Here is a 19,443-nt window from a genome sequence, read left to right as displayed (position 1 = left end):
TCTCTCTCTGCCCCTCGCCCATTCATGCTCTGTCTCTCTCTGTCCCAAAAATAAATAAACGTTGAAAAAAAAAAATTTAAAAAAAAAAAAAAAAAAAAAGAACACTTAACAAGGACAACACCTTCGCAACCATTTGTTAACTTTTTAAAAATTTATTTATTTATTTATTTATTTATTTATTTATTTATTTATTTATTTTAGAGAGAAAGAGAGAGCAGGGGAGAGGGACAGAGAGAGAAGGAATCCCAGGCAGGCTTCATGCTCAGTGTAGAGCCCACCATGGGGCTTGATCCCACAACCTTAGTGTCATGACCTGAGCCAAATTCAAGAGTTGGATGCTCAGCCAAGTGAGCCAACCAGTTTCCCCCTTTTTGTTAACTTTGAAAAGCAAATTTCCTAAGTACTATAATTCTACTTTTATCTTCCATATACATTGATTGCTGAGTTGTGTGGTTATGGAAGATTTTAATTTTTTCTGCTTACTTATTTGTAGTAAACATTTTTCTACAATAAAAATATGCTTGTGTAATAATTTAAAAGGGTATTTTTTTTTTTTTTTTGAGAGGGAGACAGAGCATGAGCAGGGGAGGGGCAGAGGGAGAGGGAGAGAGAGAATCCCAAGCAGGCTCCATGTCCAGTGTGGAGCCTGACACGGGACTGAATTTCATGACCATGAGATCGTGACCTGAGCTGAAATCAAGAGTCTGAGGCTTAACTGACTGAACCACCGAGGTGCCCCTAAAAGGGTATTTTAAAAAAGCCCTCAAACCTGTGTACATGGCTGTCTTTGCTCCCTTGGAGTTAAAACCATCACACCTACAATATGGAAGCCACAGGGGTGTAAAACCCAGAAACCAGGCCAAGCTGGTGGGGCAGAGGGGTCCTCAAGTTGGGTTCAGTGTCTCTGGCCAGGAGGATGGATACCCCCTCTCTTGAGCATCAAAGGCTGTCTTCCTCCTCTGCATTGTACTGGCCACAAATTCAAATGAGGAATTGTCCTTTGTTTCAACTTTTCCCCCTACAAGACTTACCTCATTTGCACTTCCTAAAGCCTTTCTGTGCTTTCCCTCTTCTATTTCTCACAAGTCCTGGTTGTCTCACTGTGTCCAGTGCTAGGCAGTAATTGAATGAACAGATAATTAAAGAAGGCACTCTCATGGGATAAATGTAAAGAATAACCCATTTGCTCTCTTGGGGGTCAGGACCTGAGCTTCTATAGCTTTTCCTACTGAAGTGAGCCTTCTGGCTTCAGACCTTTGTACCTGCTGTCTCATGGATGTAGGACGGGACAAGAGTGTCACACAGGAACAAGTGCATGATGTGAGAAGATGAATTGGGCCTCCATCTGCCTCCATGAGAAGGTGACAAGCACATAGAGGCCTGCCGGGACAAGCTAAGGTGGTTTCATTCTTTTCCTGGTGGCTGAGATTTGGACAATGTTACTTCCCTGCCCTGAATTTATGTGATTTCCTGGTGATTATGTTCTTTTCTCCTTTACTGGAAACAGAGGTCACAGTCAATGTAAATGACTTTATTTTAACTTTAACACTACATTCAGGGAGGAACTTCAGTTTTGGGATCACATGTTTGTTGGTTTATTTATTTATTTAAAATATGAACCACATAATGGGCCATGGTGGCATGCTAGGGCAGCAGCAGCAAAGAGCCTCAGAGCTTATAGGAAAGATGCTGTGTGGCAACTGTTCCGACATTTATTCAACAAAAATCTACACAGGCACTTTTGGGCCATGGGAAGACAACGAAGATGGAGTCATCATTTCTTCCCATAAGTAGAGGAAAGAGGCTTTTCTAGATGATTCAAGATTATTACAGTCTGTGTGAAATGCAGGGGCAGAGGAATGCACGCAACTTGCAGGAGTGTGGGGTGCTGGTGGAGGAAGAAGGGTAGGGTTTGGGGACGAGGGAAGGCCTGAACTGATTGTACAGGATGAAAGGAAATAGGCAAACCCAGAGGAACGTGGGTGATGTTCCAGACAGAACGCCACATGAACAAAGGAACAAGGTGTGAAAATGCGTAATGTGTTCAGGGATTAGAATGTGACATGATGAAGTCTTTGGGAAGGACGTGAGGCTGCAGACCTGAGCATAACCAGGTATTAGAGGACCTTGTGTGCTTTTTGTTGTGCATCTGGACTTATTTTGTAGGCAGTGGGGAGCCATTACTGAGTTTTAAGCAAGGAAGCGCTATAATTGTATTTGAGCTTGAAAAAGCTCATTTGGTTGAAATGGTGTTCAGTGGAAGGAGAGAGGATTAAGGGCCACTTAGGAAGTAGTTGTTATAGCTCAGGGTGGGATGGAAAAGAAAAGCTTTAATGAAGGCAAAGGTGGCTAGTAGTTTGGAGAAATATTGAGGAGATAAAACTAACAGGATTTGGGAATTAATTGGATATGTATGCATGATGGCACAAAATTGGGAATCAAAGAAACGACCTGCATTTCAGGTGACCATTGCTGTGTGGAATGACAGTCACATGCTTCTGTGGGTCCATTTTACAATGGGCAGCTATTCCAGTCACAGTCTGTCTGGGTGTCTGTCTGTTTGGCTTGATATTAGGATAGAATGATTGAAGGCATTTTCTTGAAAGAATATGAGGCAAACATTTTTCATCTGAATTTTGTCTTTCTTTCTTTTTTTAAATGAAGGTTGGGGGAAAATAAAAAGGGAGAAAAAGAATCCCTAATTTTTTATGAAAAGAGATACATTAAAGAGGTTTTTTTTGAATAGAATTATAGTCTCCTTGGTATCAAAGTATTAGGGATTAATGGCCCAGATCAGCTTTAATTTTGGATGTGAAGAATTAAATGTTGGCAAGCAAAATATCTGTTACCAAAGGAGCAATTTGAATGCCTAAATAGGTAAAACCCAAGGTAGTTAATCAGACTAAGTACTGCTGGGGACGGCTTTCCTTCAGAGTATTGCCAGGAAGGATGATTAAGGATTTAGAAAAATTAATTTTGCATCCAGGGGAAGGTGAAATACACCCAGTGATTCATCCAGTGGCTGTTAAGGACGGTCTGGCATCTGAGCTATAAAACAAAATGCTGTCTTTGTGTGAATTATGTTTCCCTAGTGCTTCCCTGGTGGACACTGCTATGCCCAGGGCTTACCTTTCCGTCCACGTGTTCTTTCAGTGTCAGGGTGGAGGGGATGTAGGGGGAAGGATTTCAGATAAATGAGAAAGGGCTGGGGAAGCTGTACTTATTTTAGGGATCTCTTTGGAGGGTAATACCCCCTTTTTCCTTAATGGTGCTTTACGTCATCACGAGATCATGCTCCTAATATCTTCATTTTTCTCCTTTTCCCTTTCTCATCTCACCTCTCTCCTCTATATCCTCTCCTTCAACCTCTTTCCCCTCTTTTTCCATAAACTCAAATACTGTCTTATAAACTCAACACATTGAACAGTACAGAAACCAATTTATTGTACAATTATACAAAGTAAAGGGGGCACAATCTGGTAGTTTTGGGCTCAAGAGCCCTGTGTACTTAGCTATGCACCTTTCAGCAAGGTCATTTTTTCTCTTAAATTCAGGGAGTTCTGACAATATTTTTTTGCTACTAAACCCAAATGTCTGTGTGGTTATGCTTGTTATATGTTAACTTTACAAAGATATTGAAAAGTACCCTAGGGAGTAAGCTCACATTGATAACTTCTGACTGTAAAAGTAGAACATTTACTGTTTCAAATTCTCATGATTTCAGAGTAATTTCTCTAAACAAATGCAATTAGAAAATGATACTAATATGTCAACAGGACAATAGGTCTTTGAGTTCAGAAAAACTGCAACACCACGACAGTGTCAGTGTTTAGTTCACAAACACATTTCCGATGCCTCTGAATGCCAATTAGTGTGATGTAGGAATTGGTGATGCATATGAGGGGTGTAAATGTCAACATCATTAATTACCTCTAGCTGTTAATTACCCAGTAGATGCATTACTAGAAAAACTCAGAATGTCCTAAATCTGTTAAATGGATGTTAAATAAGCTTTCATGTCCCCATTTTGATTTAGCAGTGGAACTGCCAGTGAAAAGACACAATGGTTCAAAGGAACAGAAATTTTATTATTTTTTTCTCTATGGATCCAATTAGTCATTTTGTTATTTTGGTTGACTAATATCCATTTCCCTTACCTAAAAGCGTCCTAATTTACTTTTAGAAAATAACCTCATTTTCATTGGACATAATTTGATTGTAATGTTAAACTTGTGCCTTGACCTTTCTAGCCAGAAAACTAGGCATTTGACATTTAAGTCTGTGATCTATTTTGAATTAATTACTGTGAAGGAGGGAAGAATGTTTGCATGCAGATGTCCAGTTGTTCCTGCACCATTTGTTGAAAAGACTATCTTTTCTCCATTGTATTGCCTTTAGCTTTTGTCAAAGATTAGTTGACTGTATTTATGTGGGTCTACTTCTGAGCTCTCTGTTCTGCTCCATTGATTTATTCATCTATTCTTTCACCAGTATCACACTGTCTTGATTACTGTAGCTTTAAGGTAAGTCTTTAAAAAAAAATTATTTATTTATTTTGACAGTGGGCATGAGCGGGGGAGGGGCAGAGAGAGAGGGAGTGAGAGAATCCCAAGCAGGGTCTGCACATCAGTGGCGCAGCCTGATGTGGGGCTCGATCTCATGAACCATGACATCATGCCTAGAGCCAAAATCAAGTCATACGCTTAACTGACTGAGCCACCCAGGCTCAGTCTTAAAGTCTTAAAGACTTTAAGTCTTAAAGTTGAGCAGTGTCAGTCATCCACCTTTTTTCTTCTCCTTCACTACTGTGTTTGCTACTCTGGGTCTTTTGTCACCCCCACCCAAAGCCCCTCAAGTCTTAACCCGTCACAGCAACAACTTTTACTATATTTTATTACATTGATTCTCAGTTCTCCTGGTTTAAGCCACCATCATTTCTTGTCTGGATTATTGCCGTATGTCCTTACTGGGTTCTTCACTTCTGCCATTGCATCTGTGAAATTGATCCAGAACACAGCATCCAGAACGTTTTTTTTAAAAATGTTAAATCAGATCACATCTCAAAATTCTCCGCTGGTTTCCCATCTCATTCTCTAAAAAAATTGAATTCGTATAACTCTCCTCTTACTACAATATTTGGCTCCTGTTACCACTGTGACCCCCTCTCCTCTTACTCTCCCCCTTACCTTCTCTACTACAGTCCTACTGGTCTCTTTGTTGTTCTGTAGCATTCTGTGAACACTTGTGTGCTCAAATGTATTGGTCAAGGAGGAAGAACAGTCAGCCTCCAGTATTGACTATACTGCACTAGCTTGCATCTCTGGTCATTGCCTCATCTTCAGAGAGGTTGTCCTTGACCATCCCGTAAAAATTAACCCATGTCCCAATCGCCCTTTTCCCCATTAACTTATTTTGCTTTTTTCTTCATTGCATTTACTACTATCTGCTATTATCTCATATAATTCTGTTTTCTCTCTCCACTGCCAGAAAAGTAAGCTTTGTAGTGGCAGGTTTCTTTCTTTCTTTCTTTCTTTCTTTCTTTCTTTCTTTCTTTCTTTCTTTCTTTCTTTCTCCCTCTCTTCCTCTCTTCTTCTATTTCTTTCCCCTCCTTCTCTACCTTCGCCTTCCTCCCTCTCTTTCTTTCCTCCTCCTTCTTCTTATTCTCCTCCTTTTCCTCCTCCTCCTCCCCCTCCTCCCCTCCCTCCCTCCCTCCCTTCCTCCTTCTCCTCCACTTCCTCCTCCTCCTTCTTCTTCTCTATCCCTTCCTCCCTCCTTGTATTACAAGCATCTAGAATAATAGGTGGCACACAAAAGGCACTCAGTAAACATTTGCTGCATGAATACCTACACATTATGTGATTGAATTCCACAATCATTTACCTACAAGTACATATCTGCTGATATATTTAGTCTTTTGCCATTAACATCCTTGTTCATTTATCTTGGCGCAAATGTGCAAACCTGGTGTTAGGGACAATTCTTAAGGAATATGTGCTTTGGAAATTGTAAAAGATATTACCAAATTTTCTTCAAAGAGGTTGCAATGATTACATCCCCCTAATAATACATGAAAATTTTCAGTTTTCCATACCTTAAACTACATAGAATGATCTTTATAATCAATAGGTAAAAAATTATTTGTTATTTTAGTTTATACTTCTTTTTTATATTAAATATAATTTATTGTCAGATTGGTTTCCATACAACACCCAGTGCTCATCCCAGCAGGTGCCCTCCTCAATGACCATCACCCACTTTCCCCTCTCCCCCACACCCCATCGACCCTCAATTTATTCTCACTATTTAAGCCTCTTATAATTTGCCTCCCTCCCTCTCTGTAACTTCCCTTCCCTTCTCCTCCCCTATGGTTCTCTGTTAAGTTTCTCAGGATCCGCATATGAGTGAAAACTTATGGTAACTGCCTTTCTCTGCCTGATGAATAGATAAAGAAGATGTGGTTTATATATAATGGAATACTACTTGGCAATGAGAAAGAATGAAATCTGGCCATTTGTAGTTTATACTTCTTTAATTACAGATGAGGTTGGAGACATCTTCATGTCCATATATTCTTAAGTCATTTTGACTTATTTTTTCTGTGTGGGGTTGTTGGCATTTTTCTTTATTCATCAAAGGTTTTTGAGAGTGTTATGTTCTAGACACTTTTTGAAGTGCTAAAAGTATAGCAGAGAACAAAATAGACCAAAAATTTGCCCTCACAAAGCTTGCACTCTAGCAGGGAGAAGCAGATATATAAGTAAATATATATACCAGGAGAACAAAAAGGAGGAAAGAAAGACAGGAGGTACTGGGAGTAGGGTATGTTTGTGATTTTAAACAAGAATAATCAGGGAAGACCTTACTGAAAAGGCATTTGAACACAGGCTTAAAGAAGGTGAGAGCACAATCCATAAGGTATTTTGAGAGACAGAACACCAGACAGGGACGGCAAATACAGAGGTGACATATGCCGGTCAAGTTCAAGACCAGCAATTAGACCAATGTGGCTCAAGCAGAGTGAGTAAGGGAAGTAGGAGATATGGAAGCCATATTGTTTAGGGACTCAAACCATTTTCTTTTTATTCTGAAAAAAGATATGAAAACCATTTGAATGAGAAGCCTTTGGAGACTTGTGAGAAGAAGAGCGAATTGACACAGTTTTAACTGGATCACCTTAGCTGCTGTTTGAGAATAGTTTGAAAGGAAGCAAGGGCAGAGAGAGAGAAACACTAGCTGGGGGGATGTTGCAATCATCCAGGTGAGCTATGATGGTGACAGGACATGGATGTCACCATGCAGGTAATGAGAAATGCTCAGATGTCAGCTGTATGTTGGAAGTAGAGCCAACAGGGTTTGGTAACACATTTGATATGGAATTTGAAAGTTATTTCTATAATAATAAAATCAAGTCTTTGTCAAATGTGTTGGCTATTTTTATAGTATGTTATTATATATTTCTTATTTTTCACCATTAACACATTTCAAATTTTTATGTGGTCTATTTGATTCATTTCTTCCTTTGTGATTTTGGGTTGTGTGTGCTGTCTGTAAAAGCTACCCTCTTTTTCTTTTTTTTTTTTTTTAATTTTTTTTTTCAACGTTTATTTATTTTTGGGACAGAGAGAGACAGAGCATGAACGGGGGAGGGGCAGAGAGAGAGGGAGACACAGAATCGGAAACAGGCTCCAGGCTCTGAGCCATCAGCCCAGAGCCCGACGCGGGGCTCGAACTCCCGGACCGCGAGATCATGACCTGGCTGAAGTCGGACGCTTAACCGACTGCGCCACCCAGGCGCCCCAGCTACCCTCTTGTTCAAATCACATAAAATATCCACTCTTTTTATTCCATCTGGGATTTATTATAGTGTTGGGAGTTAATACTGTATTTTTAATCCCTCCTTAAATGGTCATCGTAACCATCCACTGAACAATCATATATTTACCCAATTAGATGTGATTGTCTACCACCTTACACCTGTAAGAATGGCTAACATTAACAACTCAGGCAACAACAAATGTTGGCGAGGATGCGGAGAAAGAGGATCTCTTTTGCATTGTTGGTGGGAATGCAAGCTGGTGCACCCACTCTGGAAAACAGTATGGAGGTTCCTCAAAAAGCTAAAAATAGAACTACCCTATGACCCAGCAATGGCACTACTATGTATTTATCCAAGGGATATGGGTGTGCTGTTTTGAAGGGACACATGTACCCCCATGTTTATAGCAGTACTATCAACAATAGCCAAAGTATGGAAAGAGCCCAAATATTCACCAATGGATGAATGGATAAAGAAGATGTGGTGTATATATACAATGGAGTATTACTCAGCAATCAAAAAGAATGAAATCTTGCCATTTGCAACTACGTGGATGGAACTGGAGGGTATTATGCTAAGCAAAATTAGTCAGAGAAAGACAAATATCATATGACTTCACTCATATGAGGACTTTAAGAGACAAAACAGGTGAACATAATGGAAGGGAAACAAAAGTAATATAAAAAAGGGAGGGGGACAAAGCATAAGAGACTCATAAATATGGAGAACAAACAGAGGGTTACTGGAGGGTGTGTGGGAGGGGGGATGGGCTAAATGGGTAAGAGGCATTAAGGAATCTACTCCTGAAATCATTGTTGCACTATATGCTAACTAATTTGGATGTAAATTAAAAAAATTAAATTATAAAATGAAAAAGAAAGAAATGTAAGAGAGGGGCACCTTGGTGGCTCAGTTTGTTGAGCATCTGACTTTGGCTCAGGTCATGATCTCACAGTTAATGAGTTTGAGTCCTGTGTCAGGCTCTGTGCTGACAGGTCAGAGACTGGAGCCTGCTTTAGATTCTGTGTCTCCCTCTCTCTCTGCCCCTCCACAGTTTGCTCTCTTTCTCTCACAAAAATAAATAAACATTAAAAAAAAGAAATGTAATAGAAAAATAATTATAAAGATAAAAGTAAATTGAAGCCATAAAAAGGAGAATAGATATAGTTAGGTCCAGCACATGGTGAATAATATTGTAAAATGGATGAAAATGAAATTTAAAATTATTTGATATAATAAAGAATACATATATAAGCCAGCAAATGCCTAGTGGGTGTTCCTGAAGACAAGAATAGAATAAATGGAACACAAAATAAAATATTCAAGGATACAATAGCAGGAAACTTCTGAAATAAATGAAAACTTGAATCTGCTGATTGAAAGGACATACCGTGGCTAATGTAAGAGGGAGCAAATTAAACAGAAAAGTATATAGCAAGATATTTCTGAGTTAAGAAAATTATTGGACTTCAACTTTAAAATGTAATATTTAGGGGACTTCTTAGCAACATATAAGCAAGAAGATGGTAAAAGAATATCTTTAAAATATTCTGTTAAAATAATCCAACCTTTTACTTTTTAAAGTATAAATGCAATAATATTCCAGGAGAAATGTTGTGATGAGGTATTCTTTTAAAAAAAATTATTCAATTATGAAATCCAGCCATCCAAAAGATGGATGGAGAAACAAATGCAAAGGGATTGATGGGAACACCTATGTCTGCCCAAGATAGAATAGAAGAGGCTGGATTTATTCTCCCTTTTCAGGGAAAAAACCCAAAAGGACAAAATATATGAAACAGTTTTCATGTCACTAGACATCAAGTAATAAAGGGCAGTAATCCCTTAGAAAAAAAGAAACAAATAAAACCTACAATTGTCCTAGTGTAATGCCTAAAAGGTCCAGGTTACTGTGCATGGATAGAGAACACAGATGGAGCCAGAAGATGCTGTATGTTGAGGAGATGGGACTGAGAGTACAGGAGATTAAAACAACTGGTGTGCGCAAGACAAAGAATGAAAGGAGAAATTGTTGGAGATAGAGAGAGAGCCCCAGACAACTGCATTAGATCTGTCTCTAATATTCAACAGAATGCTGATAGAGCATTCATGTAATGAAACTACCTGAAGCCCAGGAAAATTATCCAAAATATTACAGAACAGTGCCTGATTCTCACATGGGACCCAGAATAGTGCCATTTTATAGCAAGATTGGAAGAAAAAAACCCCTCGTACTCACAAGATAATATTAGGTAAAATCCTCAGGGAGGTCTTGCCTCAATAGTAGGGAATAATTAATTCTAGCTTGAGTACAACCCCAGACCTACAAAACACATCATTCAAAAAAGATACAGAAGAATCACACTGTTTCCAAGTAAATTAACTGCATCATGGGACAAAGATGAGAATATTTATGAGAATTAAAACATCTATCAACCAACAAAATAAAATTCACATGTTTTACTTCTAAGTGAATATTACCAGGCATGCAAAAAAGCAGAAAAGCATGATCCATAATGAGAAAAATTAATCAAAACTCACTAGGCACTGTCACAGTTATTAAAATTAGACAAGGACATTAAATCTTAATTATCATACATTAAGATATGATAATATATTACCCTTGCTTCCACCATAAGAAAGTAGAAAAAGAAGAGTAAATTAAAGCCAAAGTAAGAAGAAGAAAATAATATAGGTAAAATAATGAATGAAATATGAAGTAGAAAAACTATATGAGAAATCAACAAAACCATAGTTGATTCTTTGAGAAGATCAGTAAAATTGGTAAACTTTTGGCCATACTGTTAGGAAAAAAAAGACAAACTACCAATATCAAGAACGAGAAAGATGACATCACTATAGACTCTACAGAAATTAAAAGGATATGGGAATGCAGTGCCTAAGCATTTAAAAACTTTGATGAAATGGGAAAATTCTTTGAAAGGCAAAACTCACTTAAGAATAAATATACAACATGAATAGCCCTATATCTAGTAATTATATTTGTAATTAAAAGCTTCTCCACAAAGAAAACTCCAGGCCCAGATGATTTCACTGGTAACTACACCAAACACTTAAAGAATATCAATTTTCATAAACTCTTTCAGAAAGTTGAAAAAAAAGGAAACTTTTCATTCATTGAGTCATTTGCCTGATATCAAAACTAAACACATTACCAAAAACAAAGAAAAAACTCCAGACCAATAGGCCTTATGAATATAATTGCATTTTTTAAAATTTTAGCAAATCTCATTATACAAAATATTGAATAATGTAGAGTTGGTTTGACATTAGAAAATGAACTAATGCAATGTAAAACTGTAAAATGTAAAACCAATGTAAAAACTGCAGTATCATCTCAATAAATGGAGAAAAAAGCATTTAAGAAAATCCTATATCTATCCCTCATAGAATCTCTTAGCAAACTAGAAATATGAAGAAACTTCATCAACCTGATGAAGGTGATCTATAAGTAATGGCTTATATCATACTTAATGATAAAAGACTAAATGCTTTCCCCTTTAGATCATGAACAGGACAAGAATGTCCACCCTTATCACTCTTATTCAACATTGTACTAGAGTTTCTGGTTGTGCAATCAGCAAGAAAAGGAAGTAAAAGGCATCCATATTAGAGAGGAGAAAACTATTTGCAGATGACATGTTAAGTTTATGTAGAAAAGTCAATGGAATCTAAAAAAAGAAGCTACAGGGGCACATGGATGGCTCAGTTGGTTGAACATCTGACAATTTCACCTCAGGCCATGATCCCAAAGTTGTGGGATCAAGCGCACATTGAGTTCCAGGCTGCTGAGCATGGAGCCTGCTTAAGATTCTCTTTTTCTCTCCTTCTGCCCCTCTCCTCTGCCTATGCTTTCTTTCCTATAAAAATAAAATAAGCACAAAAACAGACACATAGGTCAATAGAACAGAATAGAGAACCCAGAAATGAACCCAGAAATGTATGGCCAACAAATCTTTGACAAAGCAGGAAAGAGTATCCAACGGAAAAAAGATAGTCTCTTTAGCAAATGATGCTGGGAAAACTGGACAGCGACATGCAGAAGAATGAACCTGGACCACTTTCTTACACCATATACAAGAATAAACACAAAATGGATGAAAGACCTACATGTAAGACAGGAAGCCATCAAAATCCTAGAAGAGAAAACAGGCAACAACCTCTTTGATGTCAGGTGCAGCAACTTCTTACTAGAAATGTCTTCAGAGGCAAGGGAAACAAAAGCAAAAATGAACTATTGGGACCTCATCAAAGTAAAAAGCTTCTGCACAGTGAAAGAAACAATCAACAAAACTAAAAGGCAACCGATGAAATGGGAAAAGATATTTGCAAATGACATATCAGATAAAGAGTTAGTATCCAAAATATATAAAGAACGTATCAAATTCAACACCCAAAAGACAAATAATCCAGTGAAGAAATGAGCAAAAGACGTGAACAGACACTTTTCCAAAGAAGACATGCAGATGGTAACAGACACATAAAAAAATGCTCAGCATCTCTCATCATCATGAAAATACAAGTCAGAACCACATTGAGATGCTACCTCACACCTGTCAGAATGGCTAAAATTAACAACTCGGGAAACAACAGACATTGGCAGGAATGAGGAGACAGGGGAACCCTTTTGCACTGCTGGTGGGAATGCAAACTGGTTCAGCCAGTCTGGAAAACAGTATGGAGGTCCTTCAAACCTCCAACCTATGACCCAGCAATTACACTACTAAGTAGTTATCCAAAGGCCACAAAAATGCTGATTTGAAAAGTCACATGCACACCAGTGTATATAGCAGCACTATCAACAATAGCCAAATTTTGGAAAGAAGCCAAATGTCCAACAACTGACAAATAGATAAGATGTGGTATATACATACAATGGAATATTACTTGGTGATCAAAAAGAATGAAATATTGCCATTTGCAACAAAGTGAATGAAACTAAAATGTACTATGCTAAGCAAAATAAGTAAGGCAGAGGAAGATTTATATATGATCTCACTCATATGTGGAATTAAAAATAACCAAAACAGATGAAAAGACGGGAAGGGAAGGAAAAATCAAGATAAAAACAGAGAGGGAGGCAAACCATAAGATCCTCTTAAATACAGAGAACAAACTGAGGGCTGCTGAAGGGGTGTTGGGTGGGGGAATGGACTAAATGGGTGATGGACATTAAAGAGGACACTTGTTAGGATGAGCGCTAGGCGTTGTACATAAGTGATGAATCACTGGATTCTACTCCTGAAACCAATATTATACTATATGTTAACTAATTTGAATTTACATAACATTTTTTAAAAGATTAAATCAAAAAAGAAAAGTATAAACAAATAAAATAAATAAATAAGCTACAGAATTAATAAGTGAATTTAGTAAAGTTTCAGGATAGAAGATAAATATACGACCATGTAATGTATTTCTATATACTAGCAATAAAAAATCAGAAATTGAAATTAAGTAAATAAGCCCACTTAAGCATCCAAAATGCAAATCCTTATGAATAAATCTCCCAAAGACATGTAAAACATATACTGAAAACATGTACATAAATGAATCTCAAATAATTATATGTTGAATGATGGGAAATAGACACGACTATCTACTGAATGGTTTAATTTATTTAAAATTCTAGAAAATGAACAGTAATTTATAGTGCCAGGAAGCAGATGAGTAGTTGACTGCAGATGCTGGGGTGGGGGATGTGGGGGCAGGCCAAAAAAAGAAGAATTTATAAAAAGTCTTGAGGAAATTTTAGGAGTAACGAATACATTAACTTGACTGTGGCTATGGTTTCAGGTATATATCATATGTCAAAACTTATCAAATTATATGCTTTAAATAGATGGACTTTATTGGAATAACATACCTCTATAAATTGGAGAAAAGAAGAGATATGCTGGGTATGTGGCTTTTAAAGTTTGTAAAACATATTTTAGATAATTTTATAAACAGCTAAAATACAATATTTTGATAACTCATTACTATATGTATAGTTGGTCATTTCAGATGCAAGAGAATTCATTGCAAATATTTTATTTTCCTCTCTCCTCTTTTTGCCTTGGATTAAGCCCTGTTTGACATGCCTATAAAAATTCAGAGTAACTTCTGGTCGTTAAGTTTTATAATTAGTGATCTCCGCTGCAGCTGTTTACGACAATCTGAATTAAATAGAAGAACTTCTGACAATTTCCAAATCTAAAGCCAACACAAATTCTCATTTTTTCCAAAATACGACAGCCCAAGATCGCATATATGTTATAATGAAAATGAGAAAACCTGAACTATTAAAGGGATAACACTGTCAAGACTGGGTCTACAGAAAGTCTAATATTTTCTGTCCATAAGTAATACATTTGCAGCAAAGTCATTTAGAAAGTTTTTAAGTTTTTAAAAAGTGGGCCGAATATTACTAGGAAAACACACACACACACTAGCACACAAGCAAACTGGATATTAATACAGGATTAGTTAGATGTTAGAATCACACAGGGTTAAAAAATGAATAAAGAAGGGCAATTGATAAAGCATAAATTTTTATAAATTTTGTTGCATCAAATAGCATAGTATCATTTCAAAATGCCAACCAAAACAACTATAACAAAAAGTAGAATAATATTAAGGTAATTTTTATCCACCTCTCTCAGCTCATAAAAAATTAACCCTATGACCCAGCAACCTATGACCCATAGGGTTAAAAAATTAACCCTATGACTCAGCAGTAGCACTGGTAGGAATTTACCCAAGGGATACAGGAGTACTGATGCATAGGAGCACTTGTACCCCTATGTTTATAGCAGCACTCTCAATAATAGCCAAATTATGGAAAGAGCCTAAATGTCCATCAACTGATGAATGGATAAAGAAATTGTGGTTTATATACACAATGGAGTACTACGTGGCAATGAGGAAGAATGAAATAAGGCCCTTTGTAGCAACGTGGATGGAACTGGAGAGTGTGATGCTAAGTGAAATAAGCCATACAGAGAAAGACAGGTACCATATGTTTTCAATCTTATGTGGATCCTGAGAAACTTAACAGGAACCCATGGAGGAGGGAAAGGAAAAAAAAAAAGAGGTTAGAGTGGGAGAGAGCCAAAGCATAAGAGACTCTTAAAAACCGAGAATAAACTGAGGGTTGATGGGGGATGGGAAGGAAGGGAAAGTGGATGATGGGCATTGAGGAGGGCACCTGTTGGAATGAGCACTGGGTGTTGTATGGAAACCAATTTGGCAATAAATTTCATATATTAAAAAAATAAAAAAAATTAAGTGCATAATACAAATAAGTAACAATATAGAGAAGACTTTCTCTGAGTATGTTCCAAGGATCACTTGCAGCAAACTCTGCCAGGAATCTTATAAAATAGAGTATATTCCAAGACCCTACTCCAGCATACAGCCTTAGACTAATATATTGATGTATAAATATACACTAAACAGAATACACAATTTGTAATCAAATGACCACAGAGTATTTACAAAAACCAGAAAGTGCCATGAAATAAAAAAAAATATATATAGAAACAATAAGAACACACTTCTTTCAAGAATTAAAAAATAGAAAAGCTAGAAATTAATGTTTTTGAAAGAGAAATTACATCTTGACTAGTTGAAAATTCAAAACTCTCTCTCAAACAATGTGAGCCAAAGAGAAATATCTAAATATTGCAGAAAGTTGACAAAGTAAAATGATAACGGTGTACACATCAGAACTTATGGAATACAATTTAAAAGAGTTTGAGAGATATTCACATCCCAAAATGCTTAATTACTGAGCAAGATAGAAAATGATAAATATGTAGTTCCCCTCAAAAATTAGAAGTGTAACAAAAAATATAGTCAATGAAAAGAGAAGTAATTAATACAAATAGTTAATGGATTGAACATGAATCCTACTATACATAACACATAATAAACACTAGATCTGTTTCTTAAGAGTAATAAAATAAATACTGAATATATTAAATAAAAATGAAAATAAATAATCAAAAACAAAAGGTTACATATAATTCCATTTATAAGAAATTTATAGGAAAGGCAAAACTATAGAAACAGCACATCAATTATTCCCTGAAACTGGAGGTGGGCACAGGAATTGATGGCAAATGGGCATGAGGGAACTTTGTGGGGTCATGACTACACAAAGTATAAATCTATTAAAAATCAAACTGTATACTTACAATGAATAAATTTTATGTTTAATGTTACAGTTATGCTTTAATAAAACTGCTAAAAAATATGTTGATAAAATATCTCACTTGCTGTAGCAATTGAAAAACGGAATACCTGAAAACATGAAGGTAGTATTTTTTTGAGGGAAATTAACTAAGACTTAGATGAATAAAGAGATATGACTTGTTGTTGGAAAAACAAAGGATGTAAAATATGCCTGAATTTATCTACACATTTAACTCAATCTCAACAAAAATATAAAACTGTAATTAGACAATCCCATTATTTTTTTATTTGGAAAAATGTCATTTTTTAAAAATTTATTTTCTTTAAAAAATTTTTTTCTTTTTTAAAGAAATTTGCATCCAAATTAGTTAGCATATAGTGCAACAATGATTTCAGGAGTAGATTCCTTAATGCCCCTTACCCATTTAGCCCATCCCCCCTCCCACACGCCCTCCAGTAACCCTCTGTTTGTTCTCCATATTTTTGAGTCTCTTATGTTCTGTCCCTCTCCCTGTTTTTATATTATTTTTGTTTCCCTTCCCTTATGTTCATCTGTTTTGTCTCTTAAAGTCCTCATATGAGTGAAGTCATATGATATTTGTCTTTCTTTGTCTAATTTTGCTTAGCATAATACCCTCCAGTTCCATCCACGTGGTTGCAAATGGCAAGATTTCATTCTTTTTGATTGCTAATACTCCATTGTATATATACACCACATCTTCTTTATCTGTTCATCCATCGATGGACATTTGGCCTCTTTCCGTACTTTGGCTATTGTTGATAGTGCTGCTATAAACATTGGGGGTGTATGTGTCCCTTCGAAAGAGCACACCCATATCCCTTGGATAAATACCTAGCAGTGCAGTTGCTGGGACATAGGGTAGTTCTATTTTTAGTTTTTTGAGGAACCTCCATACTGTTTTCCAGAGTGGGTGCACCAGCTTGCATTCCCACCAACAATGCACAAGAGATCCTCTTTCTCTGCATCCTCGACAACTTCTGTTGTCGTTTGCAAATATTGTCTCCCATTCTGTCAGTTGCCATTTAATTTTGCTGATTGTTTATTTCGCTGTGCAGAAGCCTTTTATTTTGATGAGGCCCAATAGTTCATTTTTGCTTTTGTTTCCCTTGCTTCTGGAGATGTGTTGACTAAGAAATTGCTGTGGCCAAGATCGTAGAGGTTTTTGTCTGCTTTCTCCTCAAGGATTTTGGTGGCTTCCCATCTTACATTTAGATCTTTCAGCCATTTTGAGTTTATTTTTGTGTATGGTGTAAGAAAGTGGTCCAGGCTTATTCTTCTGCATGTCGCTGTCCAGTGTTCCCAGCACCACTTGCTGAAGAGACTGTCTTTATTCCATTGGATATTCTTTCCTGCTTTGTCAAAGATTAGTTTGCCATACAGTTGTGGGTCCATTTCTGGGTTCTCTATTCTGTTCCATTGATCTGAGTGTCTGTTCTTGTGCTAGTACCATACTGTCTTGATGATTACAGCTTTGTAATACAGCTTGAAGTCTATGATTGTGATGCTTCCTGCTTTGGTTTACTTTTTCAAGACCGCTTTGGCTATTCAGGGTCTTTTCTAGTTCCATACAAATTTTAGGATTGTTCTAGCTCTGTGAAGAATGCTGGTGTTACTTTGATAGGAATTGCACTGAATATGTAGATTACTTTCGGTAGTATCAACATTTTAACAATATTTGTTCTTCCTATCCAGGGGCATGAAATCTTTTTCCATTTTTTTGTGTCTTCTTCAATTTCTTTCATAAACTTTCTATAGATTTCAGTGTATAGATTTTCCACCTGTTTGGTTAGATTTATTCCTAGGTATTTTATGTGTTTTGGTGCAATGGTAAATGGAATTGATTCCTCGATTTCTCTTTCTGTTGCTTCATTGTTGGTGAATAGGAATGCAACAGATTTCTGTGCATTGATTTTATCTCCTGCCACCTTACTGAATTCATGGATCAGTTCTAGCAGTTTTTTGGTGGAATCTTTTGGGTTTTCCATATAGCGTTTCATACCATCTGCGAAGAGTGAAAGTTTGACCTCCTTCTGGCCGATTTGGATGCCTTTTATTTCTTTGTGTTGTCTGATTGCAGAGGCTAAGACTTCCAATACTATGTTTAATAACAGTGACGAGAGTGGACATCCCTGTCTTGTTCCTGACCTTAGGGGGACAGCTCTCAGTTTTTCTCCATTGAGGACGATTTTAGTGTCTAGTCATTCATATATGGCTTTTATGATCTTGAGGTGTGATCCTTCTATCCCTACCTTCTTGGGGTTTTTATCAAGAAAGGATGCTGGGGGCACCTGGGTGGCTCAGTCGGTTAAGCGTCCGACTTCAGCTCAGGTCACGATCTCGCAGTCCGTGAGTTCAAGCCCCGTGTCAGGCTCTGGGCTGATGGCTCAGAGCCTGGAGCCTACTTCAGATTCTGTGTCTCCCTCTCTCTCAGCCCCTCCCCCGTTCATGCTCTGTCTCTCTCTGTCTCAAAAATAAACGTTAAAAAAAAAAAAAAGAAAGGATGCTGTATTTTGTCAAATGCTTTCTCTGCATCTATTGAGAGGATCATATGGTTCTTGTCCTTTATTTTATTGATGTGATGAATCATATTAATTGTTTTGTGGATATTGAACCAGCCCTGCATCCCAGGTATAAATCCCACTTGGTGGTAGTGAATAATTAAAAAAAAATTTTTTTTAAATGTTTATTTATTTTTGACAGAGAGAGAGACAGAGCATGAGTGGGGGAAAGGCAGAGAGAGAGAGGGAGACACAGAATCCAAATCAGGCTCCAGGCTCTGAGCTGTCATCACACAGCCCGACGCAGGGCTCAAACCCACAGACTGCGAGATCATGACCTGAGCTGAAGTCAGATACTCAACCACCTGAGCCACCCAGGCGCCCCGGTAGTGAATTATTTTTTTAATGTATTGTTGGATCTGGTTGGCTGATATCTTGTTGAGGATTTTTGCATCCATGTTCATCAGGGAAATTGGGCAATAGTTTTCATTTTTAGTGGGGTCTCTGTCTGGTTTTGGAATCAAGGTAATTCCGGCCTCATAGAGTTTGGAAGTTTTCCTTCTATTTCTATTTTTTGGGACAGCTTCAAGAGAATAAGTGTTAACTCTTCCTTAAATGTTTGATAGAATTCCCCTGGAAAGCCATCTGGCCCTGGACTCTTTTTTGGGGGCGAGATTTTTGATTACTGATTCAATTTATTTACTGGTTATGGGTCTGTTCAAATTTTCTTTATCTTCCCGTTTCAATTTTGGTAGTGTATATGTTTGTAGGAATTTGTCCATTTCTTCCAGGTTGCCCATTTTGTTGGTGTATAATTGCTCATAATACTCTCTTATTGTTTTTATTTCTGCTGTGTTGGTTGTGATCTCTCCTCTTCATTCTTGATTTTATTTATTTGGATCCTTTCC

Source organism: Prionailurus bengalensis, chromosome D1 (assembly GCF_016509475.1).
Source record: "Prionailurus bengalensis isolate Pbe53 chromosome D1, Fcat_Pben_1.1_paternal_pri, whole genome shotgun sequence".
NCBI classification, from domain to species: Eukaryota; Metazoa; Chordata; class Mammalia; order Carnivora; family Felidae; genus Prionailurus; species Prionailurus bengalensis.
Note: the sequence above shows the minus strand (reverse complement) of the source record.